A 17,396-nucleotide genomic window follows, 5' to 3' on the forward strand; every position below is an offset into this window, starting at 1 on the left:
AATTCTTTGCACTCTACATTAAATTATGAAATACATCGATCAAATTTTCTTCCTAGGGCATGTTGCAAAACAAGATCACATGTTGAGATCATGTTTGATGTGACTTATTATCCTTAATGGAGGAGCTTTACAGTTTCAATTTTGCTGAGTGAACTGCTTATTTTGCAAAGCCGCTTACCGCTATTCGAAGAGATTTTAAATATATTTTGACGAATTTTGGAAAGTGCTTTGCTTCACTAGAAGATCACTAACAAAGTTTATTTGTTCTTTTCTGCTGGCGAAAATAAACCTTTTTTGATTTTATTTTTAATAGGTATTTCTTTCCAGAATTTTTTGCCATTATTGAATGTTACTTTATATACCTTTTGCCAGCTCATAAATCAACATCAAAGAAATAAATTCACAATAGTTCGCTTAGCATCATATTACCATTAGAAATCATTTAGTCGATTAGAGGAACTTTCGTTATTGCCATAATAGCACATTCCAAAACTGTGTAGATGCAGTTATCCTATATACAACATTAATGGGTGATATTCATTAGGGCAGGAGATGGGAACTCACCGTAGAGTGAACCTGCATTAAAATAAAAAAGTAACTTTCCACTTTCAGGTATATGGACTATATATATATGTTTGACATAATGTACAATTAGTCTTAAATTAATTTCAAAATAATCACATACCTACACATATAATTGCAGTTCATCCTGTTGTGAGAAAACTTTGAAGTGTGAAATAATTAATTATTTTTTAAATATTAACAAAAAACAAACAAAATTGTCTTTCGACACATTCCCAACATAATCCCTCATGTATTCTCATCTTTTATTTGCAGTTTAAATATTAAGTACTAATTATGCTTGCTTATATCCAATCAAGTACTACTTAATTTCTTGTCACTTCTCTTCTCAAATCCTTACTGACATAAATTACTCATGTATGGGTGACATCTACATTGTCATTACCGAAGAATCCAAATTCCTTGTGGTTGCTGTTGCTGAAGTCAAAAAGCGAATTATCCTGACAAATGAAAATAAATACCAAAAAAACACAAAAAAAAAATAAAAAACGAAAAAAAATTAACAACCTGTGAACATGTGAACAAGGTGGATAACATTTGTGAATTCAAAATTGAGATATCTTCTTCTGTAGCTCTGCAAGTGCCTACACTCCCATAAGCAAGGACATGAACACGTAATTACAATACTCGAACGAGTACCAGAAAACAATAAGAAACAAAAAATGACAGTAGCTTAACACACGACAACCAAAAATGTTTTATTATCCTTCTTCCCGATGGGCCTTTATCACCACAAGTCCTAATGGATTGCCTAAATAGAATCAAAGAAGGAATGAAAAAATAATTTCAGCAATTAACACCAGAAAAACCGATACTGTGAATCTAAAATTGTTTTTCTTTTTGGCTTATGTGAGTAAAAGGACAATTGGAAATTATATTTTGTATTCTTACCAATTGAGTTTAAATATCCTTCATTACGAAGAAGATTAATAACAACACATGTCCATACGTGCAGAATGTCCATACTCAATACGAAATGTGTACCCGAAATAAGCAATAAGCAGACTTAAAATCAGGATTTTTAATGTGGATTGGTACATGAAGTCATACAGATAATCACTAATAATGTTATATATATCTCAATAAGTCTACAATTTTCTGTAACTTCAATAACTAACATACCTTATTTCACAAACTTATCTTATCTCAAGTGTTGCCACTCTTTGAGAAAACAATTTTTTATTCAGTGGAAGGCCGCTATTTACAGTACAATGCAGTCTCCAAGTCATGTCAACACATGAAATAAATCATCTTAAAAATTAACTGAAAATAATGCCTTCGACTCAATTGAGAGCGTAAAAATATGTCCTTGCTATAATAAATTTCATGCCACACTCGCATTTGTCTGCGAAGATCAGCTTATGAATCAGCACACATCCGCATCCCTGACGCGTTTCTTGTTGGCTACTGAGTTCCATTAAAACATAATTTCAATTGTCGGGTTAATTTTTCCACCAAATATATACTTCCCTTTTGCCATACTTTCAGCACATCTTCACATTAGATGCTTTTTTAATATTTTGCGGTTTTAATAACCAAAAAAAATCGCTTGGATGAAGTCCAAATTGGTTTCAACGTCGTCACCACTGCACATTCCGACCACAGCAAATGCAAGTACGAAATGGAAACTAAAACCAAGTAGTCATCTATCTCCCAGTTCACATACACATGCAAGTGTACGTGTGTGCATCTAATCGTGTGACAGTGCTGCCATATATTGTCATTATCGAATACGGTGCTTTTCAACTAATGGCACAAGTAGCTTTGATAAAAAAAGTGTGTTTTTGGTTTCCTTCCAATAACCAAAGACACGTTAAATGAAGGACTCGAGCGCAGCCAGCCGCACTTGTTGCTTCTTCACTTCAACTTATTTCGTGCCAGTACAGAAAATAAGTTTGAATTTTTTTCCAGTTCATATAATCCGGTTAAGTAATTTCAGTTAATATGGCAACAACAATGAACTGAAATAATAATTCGTAAATTCACTTCAGTATTGTCCGCGTTCAAGGGCACAGAACTTTTCCATAGCAATGGATATGCAAAATGAATGGAATGAAATTGAACTTTACCGGATTGCTGAAGCTCATCATGAACTCAATATGGTCTTGCAAAGTAACATTGAAACAGGTGAATACAATAAGCTTTTCAGCAACGTTATTCACATTACCTTAAGCATCGCTTTGAGTCCAGGAAAAAGTCTGGCAACGCTGCTACATCATTTAGTATTCCTTTACAAAATTACAAGGAACTAAAGTTATTTTCAAGAATTTGTTGTCTGCTTTTAATAGTAATGTAAGCCACCATAAATTATGGTCCGGGTAGGTCTGAAAATCTTAACGTAGTTACTTCACTCAAATATGAAGTGAGTGGTAGGCGATAGCAAAAATTTCAAAATCCTAAATGATCAAATATAGAAGCATAAGATCTTTTAGCCACACGAAAAGGTTATGGTTAGGTTATGTCTACACTGCAATATATATATACCTTTATTCAAGTTAGTCTTCTATTAAGACTATTTAATCAACAAACTTTCACTTACACCCAGGGTAATATATGTGTATAGCAAGTGTTTGATAATTTTTGACCCTCACAGTGCGAGCTCTCTGGAAAGGTTGTTATCTAAACCTATTCTATCTATATCGTTTTATTATTCTCTTTACTCGATTTCTTTTCTCTATTTTCAATTCTGTTAGGCTATTTTTTTTTCCTTTACGAAGTGGCTGGGGCTTGCTTGCTTCGCTTTTGGGTAGTTTTGTTTAGATTAGAGTACATGTTCCTCATAACCAAGTATCCAAATTATAGCTATAGAGTTATTGTTAAATTACGCAGTCATTTTTCTACAAAGCTTAAATAGTTCGGGCCATTCAAGTCGCAATAGTTCAAGTGAAACTTTTAGTGCTAAAAAACTGTCATTTAAGAATTAAAAACTGGTTAATTGCCTGAAAAGACATATATGTCTTTGTCTGAAGTGCACCTAAGTATCTGATGCTTATCTTTAAACCATAAAAGTTTACTTAAAAATGGGGACGCTTTTTTCTGTGAGAAAAGGTTGATCCTAACATTCATTTACTTGAAAAATTTTACAATGTACATAACGACAATAAGGTTATATGAAACAGAGGATTAGTTCTTACCAAATATAAATTGAAAGTCGCAACCATTTTCATCGATTAATTGCTCTATTAAACAGATCTTGCTCCATATAGGTTATGTTTGTTTCTAGACTATAATAACCACTCTGCTGTATTCATCTTAGTTCAATTTAAGTATAATGGAAAAGGTTATATTTATAGGTATTTACTTTTTGCTAAACTTCATCCATTCTTGGTGTACTTATGAGCACATCTAGAAGGATTATCACATCTGTTAAAGTCTTGTTAAACTGTTCCGATAATTCCCTTCAAGCAGTACAATTAGTTTTGCCAAATTAGCATTTCAATTCCAATTGGTAAGCATAATGATTATGTTCGCTGATGAAGTTTCTCGACTTGGCACCTGAGACCACTTGTTTAAATAATATTCTCGACTCTGCCAAAATCTGTGAACGAAGTGAGTAATGATTTTCGATTTTCCGTGTAAGTACAACAAGAAGTTTTCTAGTAATGGAAACATTTGCTCTTAAATATTGCTCTGTGTACACCGTCAACGTAGTGTAGTTGGAGCATGTGATTAAGCAGATTTTAAAAGTCTTAATGAAGACATCCTTAAATGCAAAAATAATTAAGGTGAGAATATTTCAAAGTACATCGTCTTGCTTTTAAGCTAAAATCGTATTTAAAAACGAAGTACTTGGTAAGTGTTTAGTTGAGCATTCGAAAGATAATAGAAGAGAAATGTCGACTGAACATTTGAAATGAAATTAAAAAATGATTTAAAGTCAGTTTCAGTTTAGTTGTGATGTTAATGATATAAATTATTGTTCTCTATCATATTTATAATTACAGTATGATTTTTACATATCATGGCTATTCAAGATGTTAACAGTTACGAGAACAGAAATGATATGCACTTATGTTTAAATAATTCCAAAATATCTTATTTCACTTCGAACTGTTGAGTCATCCTAGATGTATCGACTGCATTTTCTGATACAGTTTTAAGCAATTATGACTACAAATTAATTTAACCCATTGAACTGTTATATCTCACTCAATCAGTATCAATCTTAATAATGTTATGTGTTCAGATTAAATTTGATATTTTCCTTTTAATTCCAAAATCAACACCACTGAATCTTGGCCATTACTGATGCTTGTTGTGAATGTATCTTCTCAGCAAACACAATTGTCTGTTACCCTTAATTGTCATTACTTAATATTGCTGGTTGCATGTCCTTGCAATGAATATTTGGTATGACAATTTTCCATTGCTGCATTTCCTCCTACTGCACACTGCATGCTGCATCCTGTATGCTGTACGCTGTATGGAAGACAATCAACAAAACTGGCCGCACCTGGAAACACGTTCACATCAGGCACTCGCACGGATGGCGAACGAGAATTTGAGAAAAATCACGTCAACCGCGTGCTCTGACTGTTACCATAACCGTTGCTGTTTGCTGCTACTTCCGTTCTCCATATGCAAAACGCACTTAAAAGGACATTAACTGTGCGAAGTAACCTTGTTTGAGGGAATCTACGCTCACATGTGTGTCAGCACAGCTCGGGCATAGCTAAATACATCGCTGCTTTCACTGCTTCCACTGCCTTCACTGGCTCTGCTGTTGTCACTGTTGAGGATGGCGACATTTGATGTTGGAATACAGCATTTAGCATAAAAATAGTGCTGCGCTTGCATTGGTACAATGATGCCGAGTGCAGTGGCTGGTGCAGAAGTAATAAATACGAATTTGCCTTTCCTTGATTCTGCAAGGCATACGTGATCTATTCTGCGTCATGTAAATGACCTAAGGGAAATTAATGTTTAATTTGGAACTTCTAAATAAAGGCAAGTGCAGATACGAGTATAAATTCTCCAAAGCAATACAAATGAAATGTTGTCAGTCATCAAAGGCCATTAGATGCAGTTAACTTCGTAAGGAAGTTGATTACGAAATTCGTAAAAATGCAGGAAAAGAATTTAGTTTTTGCCATAAATGTATATGACATGACCACATTTTCTTTTTTCATGTCTTGATCAGGACATTTCATAACATATTGATATATAGGATAAGTTATTTTTATGTGTAGTCTTTAAAGATTTGCATTAATTCCAAAGGTTTATCCTAATTTTAACGATTAGTGGAAGACTGATTTTAAAAGTGAGTTTCTTATGAACTAAAAACTACAACACTCTCTCGCTTTTCTCTGAGAGATCGATTTCTTTTAGTATTGCCAACATTAAAGTCAAAATTTCATGTTAATATTTACATGTGACCAGTAGTGACCCGAACAACTAAAATCACTCAGAAAGCCCATCAATATGATGAACTGCTGCAAAAAAGTTGTTGATTCACAACTAAAGACTTTGCTGGTACTGTTAACATTTTATTCGGATCAGCCCAGACCATTTAAAAGTATCTTTTTTTTTCCTGAAACTCAATCTTCTTCGATGTCAGAATTACAAAATATTTTGTAAATATATCGTATGGATAAAATTTGTCAAGAAGTGCTTTGTGAATGTCTGGAGCAGATGAAATGCATGATAACAGCAGATGTGAACCTATATACATGACCCAAAAGCAACAAACCAATTAAGTGAATGCCTTACAAAATTCAAGTTCGGAAAGATGGAAACTGAATCTCTACTTGCATTAAAGATCAGCTCAAAAATCGATTTGAACAATTGTTTTTAGTATTAGAAAAATATTAACATAAGTATGTGTATTCTGTTGAGAGTGAAATGACTTAAAATCCATAAAATAGATTTGAAATAATAATTAAAAATTTTGAAAGTTATAAAAACCTCATATTTTTGATTATAGTGTTCTTCCAAAATGGATTATAGAGCCTCTGTTATTTAATGAGGTCAAACTCTATTATAGAATGTCACTTGATTAGTGAAGTTTGAATCTCTGAATTCACATTTTTGTGTCTTTCTGCAGAAAGTTTCTGCAGTCCTACAGTTAGTGGTAAGCATATCCGGTGCATCAATATTACTGGGTTTTAGTTCAATGTCAGCCAAGCAATATCGCTGTTTCGTACTCCAAGAGCGTATCATATTTAAAGTGTTATCTTTATTGTATATAGTTGGATGGAAAAGATCTTAAACCTTACCTACAGCGTACTCGTAAGTGGATTCATCAAGTGCTGTAAGTCATGAAAACTGACTTAAGATCATAAAAATATCTATGGTATACCTACTCAAACATTTTATATGATATATTTTTTAACAATTCATGAGACTTTAGTTTAACGGTTTTGTATTTTCTCCTATTTTGCCTTCTTCGTCATGCTACTAATGAAATTAAACTAAGTTTACTTGTTGCCGGTACGAGCAATCTCTCCGAGAAATTTGATCTATTGACACAATTAAGTACGACGATTATAATTTTGAAAGTATTGAACATTTTTAATGATGTTTTCAACAAGAAGTTGAACAAAGATATTTTTGAATATAGTTTTAAGATTTATAAGAGGTTTCGAAGATGGAAACTACACAGTTTTGTGTCGAAAAAAATCTTATAGTACTCTGTTCATTTGCTGTCTGGACAGCACTTACAATTATGACTCGAAGGTATTTGAATCAAGTGATAATAATAATTTTCATCATGACTTTTCAGAATTCCAATAAAACGTTCGTAACTTTTAATAATCTTATGAATGTTTAGTATTTTTATCATATTAAAGTGTTGTAAAGCAAAGTTATCCTTTTTGTACCTTAAATAATAGGTGTTGACTACGGTTGCTTAATAAGCACATTCATATATTCAGACGGTTGTCATTTTAGTGGTTTTATCTATTCAAGAAATTTACCGCCTTCATTAGTTTAATTATTTGGATCCGTTGGAAGCCGCAGCTCTGCATTAGTTGGGATTCTGTCTGATTACGCATTTCAATGCAATAATTGATGAAATTGTATAATGCAGACCTCAGTTGATTTTACTAAAGTCACCATTTCAGAAGACCATTTCACCTCCTTTAATTAACTTCATTCTCATATCGACAAAGCCATCAAATGCAGCATTCATTACCGCAGAGGTGCGATGGCCACAGCCCTGCGGCATATGTCATATTATTCACTTGTCTCCATGGCGAGGTGTTCAAAATGCATCTCTCATTGCCCACAAATTCATAACTGCATATGCACGCTAGTAACATTAATCAATTTTCATATTTCGAGCAAATAAATTATAAACTGTAATAAATCATTTACGATGTAATTTCAGCTTTTTAATGAATTGAAACAAAAGGTACGAGTAAATAAGCCAATCACAGACGTTTCGAATATTTGGAATATCGAAAATTAAATAGCCGAAATGATTTTGTACACTTTGGTGACAATAAGATTTGATTAATTGCCATTTATGCAGAAGGAGTGCCCTGGTCAAGTACATTTTGCATTTACACACACATTACATGGAGCACACGCACACACTTAGCGCAGCACAATTGCACAAAAGTGCATGCACCGGCACACTGGCACTAGCACTTCGTGCCTGGCACATAAATATTTCAAAGCATCACAAATATTTTGTACACACTGTCACACGCACACTTCCTCTTCCATTTGGGAAAACTTTTGGAAAATCTTTAATTATTCGATTATTTTAGCCTAACTGAATGTTTACCAACTTCAAGCTGTTGTCTCCGGACATAGACATATGCACTCCAGGCCTATGATGTTGTACTTTACATAAAAAATTAAAATTGATTTTCACTGTAACGGGTTCCACTACTTGTATTATATTACATATCTATAGTTTAGTGATTGTTAAGCTCGAGTATTGTGATCCAAGCATCTATAACATTCACTTGTCATACCTGCAAGGTCATTTGAGATGTCTTGTATGAGATGTCTTGAAAAAGTAAATTAAACAATTTTAATAAATCTTTAGAACATCAAACATAGTTCACTATAAGAATTTTCAATAAACAACTTTAACTCAGAGATCACAAATATTCTCTTAAAAGACACTTTACGTTGAGTTTGGTTGCGAATATGTACAGTAAAACGTACAGCTAGACTTCTATTAGGTGATGTTTATTGTTTATTAAGATACGCTTCAAATAGCAATGGGGTCACGGCATACTTAGATCATTGCTTAAATTTTTGCTCTGTTTGCTATTCCCACTAAACCATTTGAGTTTCTACATGAAGTTTAGAAGGATCTCTAAGTCCACCGTTTTAGTTTGCTCTCCCTACTAACCTATTTGAGTCTCTACATGAGGTTCTCTAAGCCCACCTTACTTTGATTGCTCTCCCTACTAAACTATTTCGATTCCCAGATGACACTGATTCCCAGATATCGACGTTATCGACGCCAATTTAGTGAAGAAATGATATGTCTATGTTGTAAACACTTTGTCTCTAGTATTAGACAAAAACACAGAAATTGATTGATGAATTTTATGTTTTTAATCACAACAACTCCTGAACACTTCGCTCTTCGGAATATCTACCATTAAAACAAAAATGCAGTAGCACAGTACCTTAGAAGGCACTTTTATCCTAACTTAAATTGGAGATTTTCCATTCCTATATATATAGCAGATAGTTGAAGTGAAAAGAGGCTAAATCTTTTTTAATTAGTAAGAAATTAGTTTTAATTCCACATACCTATATCAAGTTTATTAACAATCATTTCTCTACGAACCTTTCTACAAGTAAAAGAGAGATCTGATTCCAGATTGACAACTCGTTACATAGTTTTCTCAATTAATTGACTGATATCAATAGAAGAAAAAGTGAAGGCAAGTAGAGAAAGGAAGTATAGTATAACAAAAGTACTAGAAGAGTGCGAGAAAATAGGAGAGATTTATTAAAAGATATATGTATATAGAGGAATCAATAAAAATGAAACAACAATAAAAAATAGTCGATGAGAAAAAGGGGAAAGCGGATCGTTCATACGAAAAAAGCAAAAAATTCAAATAGATAAAAGAGTACACTTAAGCGGGAAATCTAAAAGGAATGAGATAAACACTATTTTATGTATTAGAAAGTAAGTACACTCATTTAAATATATCTTCATCATAACAACATTAAGTGGGCCAGATCTTCCATTAATGTTTATTTGCAGATACGTCGATAATCGATTATTCATCACTAGTTTCTTATACATATATCGTTTTAAGGGCACTTTGAATTGCATGAACACATCTTTCTTGAGGTATTCCCGCCACTATGGAACTAAAAGTTTGTTGCACCAGTTATTTCTTGATGATGGCAACGACTGGTAGTAGTGGTGCATACTGTAACTATGGTTGTTCTTAATATCCTTGGAAGAACTCTTTTGATGACATAAGACTGCAAATCAACTAAAGGTCTTCAAATAAAATCACCCTGTAAATTTAGTTTACCTTCTGATATGTTTATTTATGAATTTTGTTGTTCACTTAAAATGAGAGTGTGCTTTTCACCTCCTTTAATTGTGTCCATTTAAGCCAGGATGAAAGCACAATTAACTGAATTTTTGTTTCTGTCCCGTCGCATATAATCTGTGCGCTGCCAGGAAAGAGGAATATGTACAAAAGATTTGCATTATCAAGCAATCAAGAGTTTAATAAATGTGCAAATACGAGTGGAAGCCCATATGAGAGCCTAATTCGAACTGCTACACCTGATTTCCGCACGGAGGCGGGGGTTGCAATGTGTGTTTACAAATTATTAAATTATGAAATCGAAATGTGTTATACTGATTTTTGTGCAATTTGAATTATGGAATTTGTTAAAGCAATTTAATGCTTCATATATTCCTACAGAGTATCCTATCACTGGTCACTCAATAAATTATTCCATTAATAAAATTTAAATTGTAGTTTAAAGTTATAATAGGGCGATTTGCTTCGAAATGGCTGTTAATTTTCCAGTTGATGAAGATGGTTAATGAAAGGATATGTTCGATTAAGAGTAGTTTTTGATAAAAGCAAAACTGTGCAGCAAATCTGTGCTCATGAATGGAAAGATAACAAGAAGAGTCGACATAATGTTCTACTTACTAAAACAGACATATCCTGTTCCGTATAATATAATAAGAGCTTAATTATATCTGCTACTGTGATTTGTATATCATAACGTATTTAGTAATGAGTAATAGTGAGAAATATGTACGAAACAACAATGCTTTACTGCCTGTATTACTCAAAAAGGGATTAAGTCATTGTCATTTTCTGTATAATAATTTCTGTAATCATTATAAAAGGACATCTCTATACTTAAGTGCTAATGTGTATACTCCAATAAAGCAACATGAGTTAGAAGCTAAGGTAAGAAATATAAATGTTTTTAATTCCTTTGAATATAACAAAATTTATTAATATATTCCTTATACCTGAAGATATTCTTTGAATCAAAGCCGAACAGAAATTAATGTTATTGTTAAACACTGTCTTTGGCTCAAATTTCAAAACCTATTTAAGGTATTAGTCGATGCATACTCTTGCAATAGCAAAATATAAGCACAAAAGATGAATTTACTATAAATTTTGAACAATTTGCAGTAGCTAGCATTATTATGTTATTATTCTAGCCATATAACTATAATAATAACATAATAATGCTCAAACATTAACTCTCCGTGACACTACATCCATCATTGGGCTATTGTATTTTGCACTCTCTACAGTCACTTCAGGATTTTTTTAACTTCATTTGCATGCAGAAAAGATCTATGTTTGATTTTTGTGTTCAATTGTGAAATAATTGTGTGAAATGTGTAAGACCTAACCATTCTCCAAACCTGCTTCTCTGTCTTCCTAGGATTTTTTCACTTTAGCTGTGTCCAACATATTCTCAATCTCTTTTGATCGAAGTTTTACTGAATACTCTTCTAAAACACTTATGAACATTCCTTAGGACTTCTTCGCTATCTTTCATACATAGCTTGCATTTGTCATTTTTTGATAGTTTTAACTGTACTTCATGTTTATTCAAAAGGCAGTGTCCAATAATCACACCAAAAAAACTGTTTTTATTCTGATCTGAAATCATATACGTACTTTCAAGTACTGTTAATATTGATCCCCCGGGGGAAAATCCAAATCTTACGTTATTCCTTTTTTCAGTTATTTACATCCATTTCTATTTACTTTGCTTTTTTAAATTAATTTGATATTAAGCAAAATCTTTTTCAGATTTTATTATGGATTTGTTGAGCTGCCATTTAATTTCAATGGAAATGAAATCATAATCCATACAAAGCACAGCAAGTAATCACATTAAAAATGTCAATGGAATTGACGAAAATTTTGTGAAGGAAAATGTTGCAGCCCACTTTAGAAAGGAAGTCAAAAATGGGTAAGTGAAGTCGAAGGATATAAAACTCTAAAACGGAAATGAAATAATGAAAGCGCTCACAACAGCATATCGACCGATGTAGCTTTGACGAATGAAATGTTGAGGAACATATGAGCTCCCTTAAACCTTCAAACTACAACCCCTTCCCGTTTTGATTTTAGTCAATCGGTTTTATAAATATTTTTGTATAGTTAAAAATCCATACATTATTTGAATTATGTGAAGTAATTGGTATAAAGGAAGTTATTGCGATTTTATTATGCAAACTATGGGATAAAATTATTAAGCACCACTTTTAAAGGTAAAAATTCCATGTCAAATGTTGCTACTGTGACCACTATAAAATGTGAGTTATTATCAGAGAGATAATATAGAAATTGCCTTTGTGGCTGTGAGAGTTGTTGCATTTATAAAAATCACTACAAATTACTTTAAATAAACAAAACGTATGGCTTGCCCTTAACATATGTCATGACCCTTATATCATAAATAAATCATCACAGCTTGATACCAAAAGTAAATACAAATATGTCCATATTCTGCTCTGAGTACGTTAATTTTAATTATTTTTTTCTTTTAATTCTAACTAGAAAGAGAGCCAACGGATAAAGAAGATAGAAGAAAGAGAGCGATGGAGAAATGTGGTTGAGAAAGCACTAATGCTCTCCGAAAGATTATTCTAAAAAAGAAAAAAAAGAAGAATTTTATTTTAAGTACATTATATCCAAATTATATCTTTGACTTGTTCTAGTCTAAATGTTAACAAGAAAATGCAAACTTAAAGACAGAGTCTGTATAAGTTCCGTCACCATTGCTGCAAGAGTTAACCATTCATTATGGATTTCAGATTGCCTTAAGCCTGTGTAACTATTTAATGAGTAACAAATAGGATATGGAGAATCCACATTCAACGTTATATTTGACCGTCGCGAAGCGATTTCGATAATTTCAAGCTAAACACTTTTCGCTCATTCCAAATACAGCCCAAACACTGATGATGTATGTGTCATTTGATCCTAAACTGGTACATCTTCTTAGTCTTCTAATGATATGAAGAATTTTGTCCATAAGAACCATATTGCCCACAATAAACTCAATGTGATTTGTGGATGTTTCCAAATATATTGAAGATCTCGAAAGACAGTTAAAATATCTGCAGGAATCCCCACATTCAGTCCGCAGGATGTGCTTTAAAAGCTAGCTTTTTACATTATGATAAGTTCTATAGGGCAATGGTTATTTATGATGAACACCACAGCAAATGTTCTCCACATGCACAAAACCATAGCATATGGTTAAGAAAAAAGCCTGTTTTAATTACACAATCACATTTTCTGGTAGCATTCAAAGATGTATAAATATTTCTTCACACTCATTTATCATAGTAAAATCCCATTTTGAGTATCCTTCTCTGCCTTCCATTATTTATTTCATACTTCACAATTACGTCGCTACTCAAATGTAAATGGTTAACCTTATCAGAAATCCCATTTAATGTTCTGCGGTTTCTGTTCAACGGAAATTGTGAAAACTGTAACCACTATGGTATTTTGCATAGACAGATTCCTGTCATGGCTAACAGAATACTGTGTACTCACATATGTATGTGTATGGTCTGGGCAGCTAATCCGAAGGCTGGAAAATTTAAAAAAACTGCAATTCAGAATTTTTGCCAATAAAATAAGAAAACATAAACATTTGAGGAAATAAGCCAACTGAAAGTCTAATTGGAATTTGGTTTAAGCAGTCCTGCAGATAGTAGCCCACCGTCTATTGTATATAACCCGCAGTCCCTCCCATAAACCCGCAAACGTTTGACTTTTGTGGTCAATTCAATTGTTAAGCGTGACGGAGCGTAAAAATATTGAAGCTTATAGGATGTGATGTATCCAGCCATGTGTTTTATACAAAATGAAGTGCACATGCCAAGTGGAAACGTACTAACTTACTGACGCCATGCCAACAACTGCGCCCACATTTTCCTCTGCTCGTGTACCTAAGCCTATGCTTATGGCTATGTCTATGCCTATTCCTATTCCTATGCCGATGCCTATGACCATACATATGTTTATGTGTTGGTATAATTCTGACAACTATGACTGTGTTTTTCCGAAAGCAACCGGAAGTTGTTCATATCCTTTGTGTAAGTAAGTGGAAATGCCTAAAATTTGAATTTAAATGTTTTCAGAAAGCAATTTTATATATTTTTCGGCATATGCGGCATTGTTGCATTGGAATGGGAACTAGTGGCGTGGGAGTAACAGTGAGTATTAATATGCCAATGACTGTTTGTTCGAATGTATCTCTTTTTGTTTGTGCCGGAGCGAATGTGTACTGCATGAGTACTCGTACATCATAACACAAAATAACCTTCTTCATATTCACTTTTGTTCCATTTATTTTATATCTCATTTCCCTACATTTTTTCTATTTGCGAGCTCATCTGTATGACGAAAAAAAAATGATTTGCAAACATTTCGATAAAGCCAGGAGCATTCTAGTTATAAGCATGAAGCTTTGAGAATGTATAAGCTTCAATTTCTCAACCGCAGAAGGGGCGGTAATGTATTAGACTTTTTGCTTAGAATTTCATAAGCTAATACGGAAAATTGAATTACTCTAGTATTCCATTATGTGCTCATAATCCGCATAAGACATCCTACTTCTTCTTTTTTGCCGCACGCAATCAACATCGTAGAAAAATGAAAGTGAGATTCTCAAAGTCAAACCCAAGCAGGAGAAAGTGAGTCCATTTCAACTTTTGTCCTTTGACATATGCCTTCTGCCGTATAAGTTAAACTCCATTCTGCGAAGTACGTAGTATACAGGGTACGCTACGCAAGCTGCATGACATATAGAATATTATAACTAACGCAATCTTGGTTCTTAAATCCGAAAATACGCATTTTATTTAAACTATGTTTCTTTCCAAGACACTAAAGCTTTACATATGCTTCCTTGTATATTCCCCTCGCAACTAAGGACATCCTTCATGGTCCATGTTATAATATCAAAACGTAATATTTGCAATCCCATTCAATTCACATTCTCATTTGCAAGATGATATGCGCTGCCAAACTAGAATTCTTATGCTCAACTTGTTCGAGTTATTTTGACTTTGGACCTCGATTGGTGTTTCAAAGAAGAAAATTAAACTTAAATATACAAGAAAATACATCCTAAAGTAAAGTTTTTGGTTAAAATAAATAAAAGACTAATTTAATTTTCTTTAAGAAAAATTTGTACGTAACTTATACTAGATATCTATGAGGATTTCAAATCTATAGCCCCAAGTGGAAAGAGTTAGGGTTAGGTTAAAGTTGAAGTTTTTTTAACTGTTATAAATGGATACTACATATATTATTTTTCGAATAACATTAAAAACAGAAAAGTTTCCTATAAAAGATGATTTCGAAAATTCTTCCATCGCGCTACGAGGTTGTTTTTATTTAACTATAATAGCGAAGAAAGAAACATTTGGTTCTAATGATTTTTACTATCATTTCTGATGCAAGAAAAAGGAGAAGGTTGAGAGTTGATACAGCCAGATGTAGTTTTTCATTCCAATCTAACTACTAACCTTAACTACTTCTTATGGAGATACTCTAAAAGTTTTCGTAATTAAATGAGGGAAAGAACTCAAAAAACTTGCATAGAGGATCGTAAATCTAAGGTATGACTAGCTTTAGTAAGCTAAGGTCATACCTGTGATGACCTGTTTTAATTATATAAGCATAGTCGTCGTCGAGTGCGGATATGTTGATCAGGGTGCGGGGCGTGGACTCCTGTGCTTATGCCTAGTCGATCATGCATTTGTGTACGTAAGGTGCAATAGTATTCGATGTTGGCCAGGGGTAGCCAGCAAATATTTTCAATATAGAGAATCTCTTTTGGTGCCATTGAGTGCTCCGGCAAACAAACGAGGTAATGGATTCACTGCAACGCTCGTTGTCTCACAGGTGAGCGAGATCGTTGGTGGAGCGTCAGGCTGGGGTAATGAATCGCCTTCTGACTCGTGTGGAATCGTGTTGCTTGGATGTTGCAGTGGTAAGAGACACCAATTTCTAGTAGAAGCAGTAGGTGCTACTCCACGTAAATATTCTAAATAGTAGCTGTAGGTTAGGCTAAGATATATTATGGTAGTGCTTAAGGTAAAGTAAGCAACAAGATGAAATTCCCGTTTTTTTACTAAAAATTTGTTCGAGGAAAATATTAAACAAGATGTAGTACACGGCTATAAATTGTAATCGAAAATAAAAAACTAACAATACAAAAAGATAAGTACTCTTAGGAAAATATCAAGATATGTTAAGAATTATCTGAAACCATGTAATCCTAGCTTTAGGAAAACCTTGTAAAAGAAAATTAAATCAATAAGTCAAAAATTTAAAACGGTAAAAATGACATTATATTAAGATCAGAATAGAATTCGGTAATCGCTTAACTATATTAATAACATATTTGCATTTTCATTACCAGGGAATAAAAAAGGTATTCTAATTCAACATGAAAAAAAATTATTTTGCTTAAGTTATACTCCTATAAACTCTAAATCATCAGTTAATAGCCTCCTAAATGTGTGTGTCTGTTTCACAGCTGCACTGCAATCTGCGTGAAGTAGTGGAAGACGTGAAATTTTCAAACCAAGAAGTGAACCAAAGCTAAGACTTCCTACTTACTATATGGAGTAAAAGTCTGGAATGCATAAATGCGAGCGACAACGTCAACACTTTCGTATCCATGCCACTCCGATTCCACAACTCCTTATGTGCTATATGCGTGAGTGTTGTTGGGTGTAGGAATGCGTGCATGTGCTTGCATATAGCATCTCTGTTTTTGTGCTGCAGTAAATTTGAAATGCGAGAATTTTAGTATTTTATGCTAATTTTATGCGACGTCTTACTCATATCGTTTCGGAGGACAGGCATGTATGTATGAATGCGTTAGGATGTGAGTGCATAAATGCACATGGATGTGTGCGGCGGGTGGTGCGGGTATGTGCATATGATTTGCACAAATCTTGATGCCATTTTGTTGTCAACACAACCGACTTGAAAGTAATTAAAGGCTTGTTTATGGTTATAAATTACATGCAAGGATTTTCAAATGATTTTTCCATTGCCTGCACGACTTACAAGCGTTCGTATACTTGCGATTCACTTCGCTCACTCCGCTGACTTGGAATTGCTTAACTTTGATTGCGTTTAATGCCGCAAATACGCGAATCAAATCTGATAATGCGGCATTTCTATGTGTCTTCCGATTTCACACTTTAAGGAATCTTGTATGAAAGAACAAAAGTCGGTCAATTTACTTCTACTAAGAACTAGAAACATAGTTAAGTTTGTATGAAGATTTCCTATTCTATCTGGAGTAAAACAGTTCTGTATGCTTATTCGATTGTAGTATTGCTATAC

This window comes from Teleopsis dalmanni, chromosome X (genome assembly GCF_002237135.1).
Source record: "Teleopsis dalmanni isolate 2A chromosome X, ASM223713v2, whole genome shotgun sequence".
Classification (NCBI taxonomy): domain Eukaryota; kingdom Metazoa; phylum Arthropoda; class Insecta; order Diptera; family Diopsidae; genus Teleopsis; species Teleopsis dalmanni.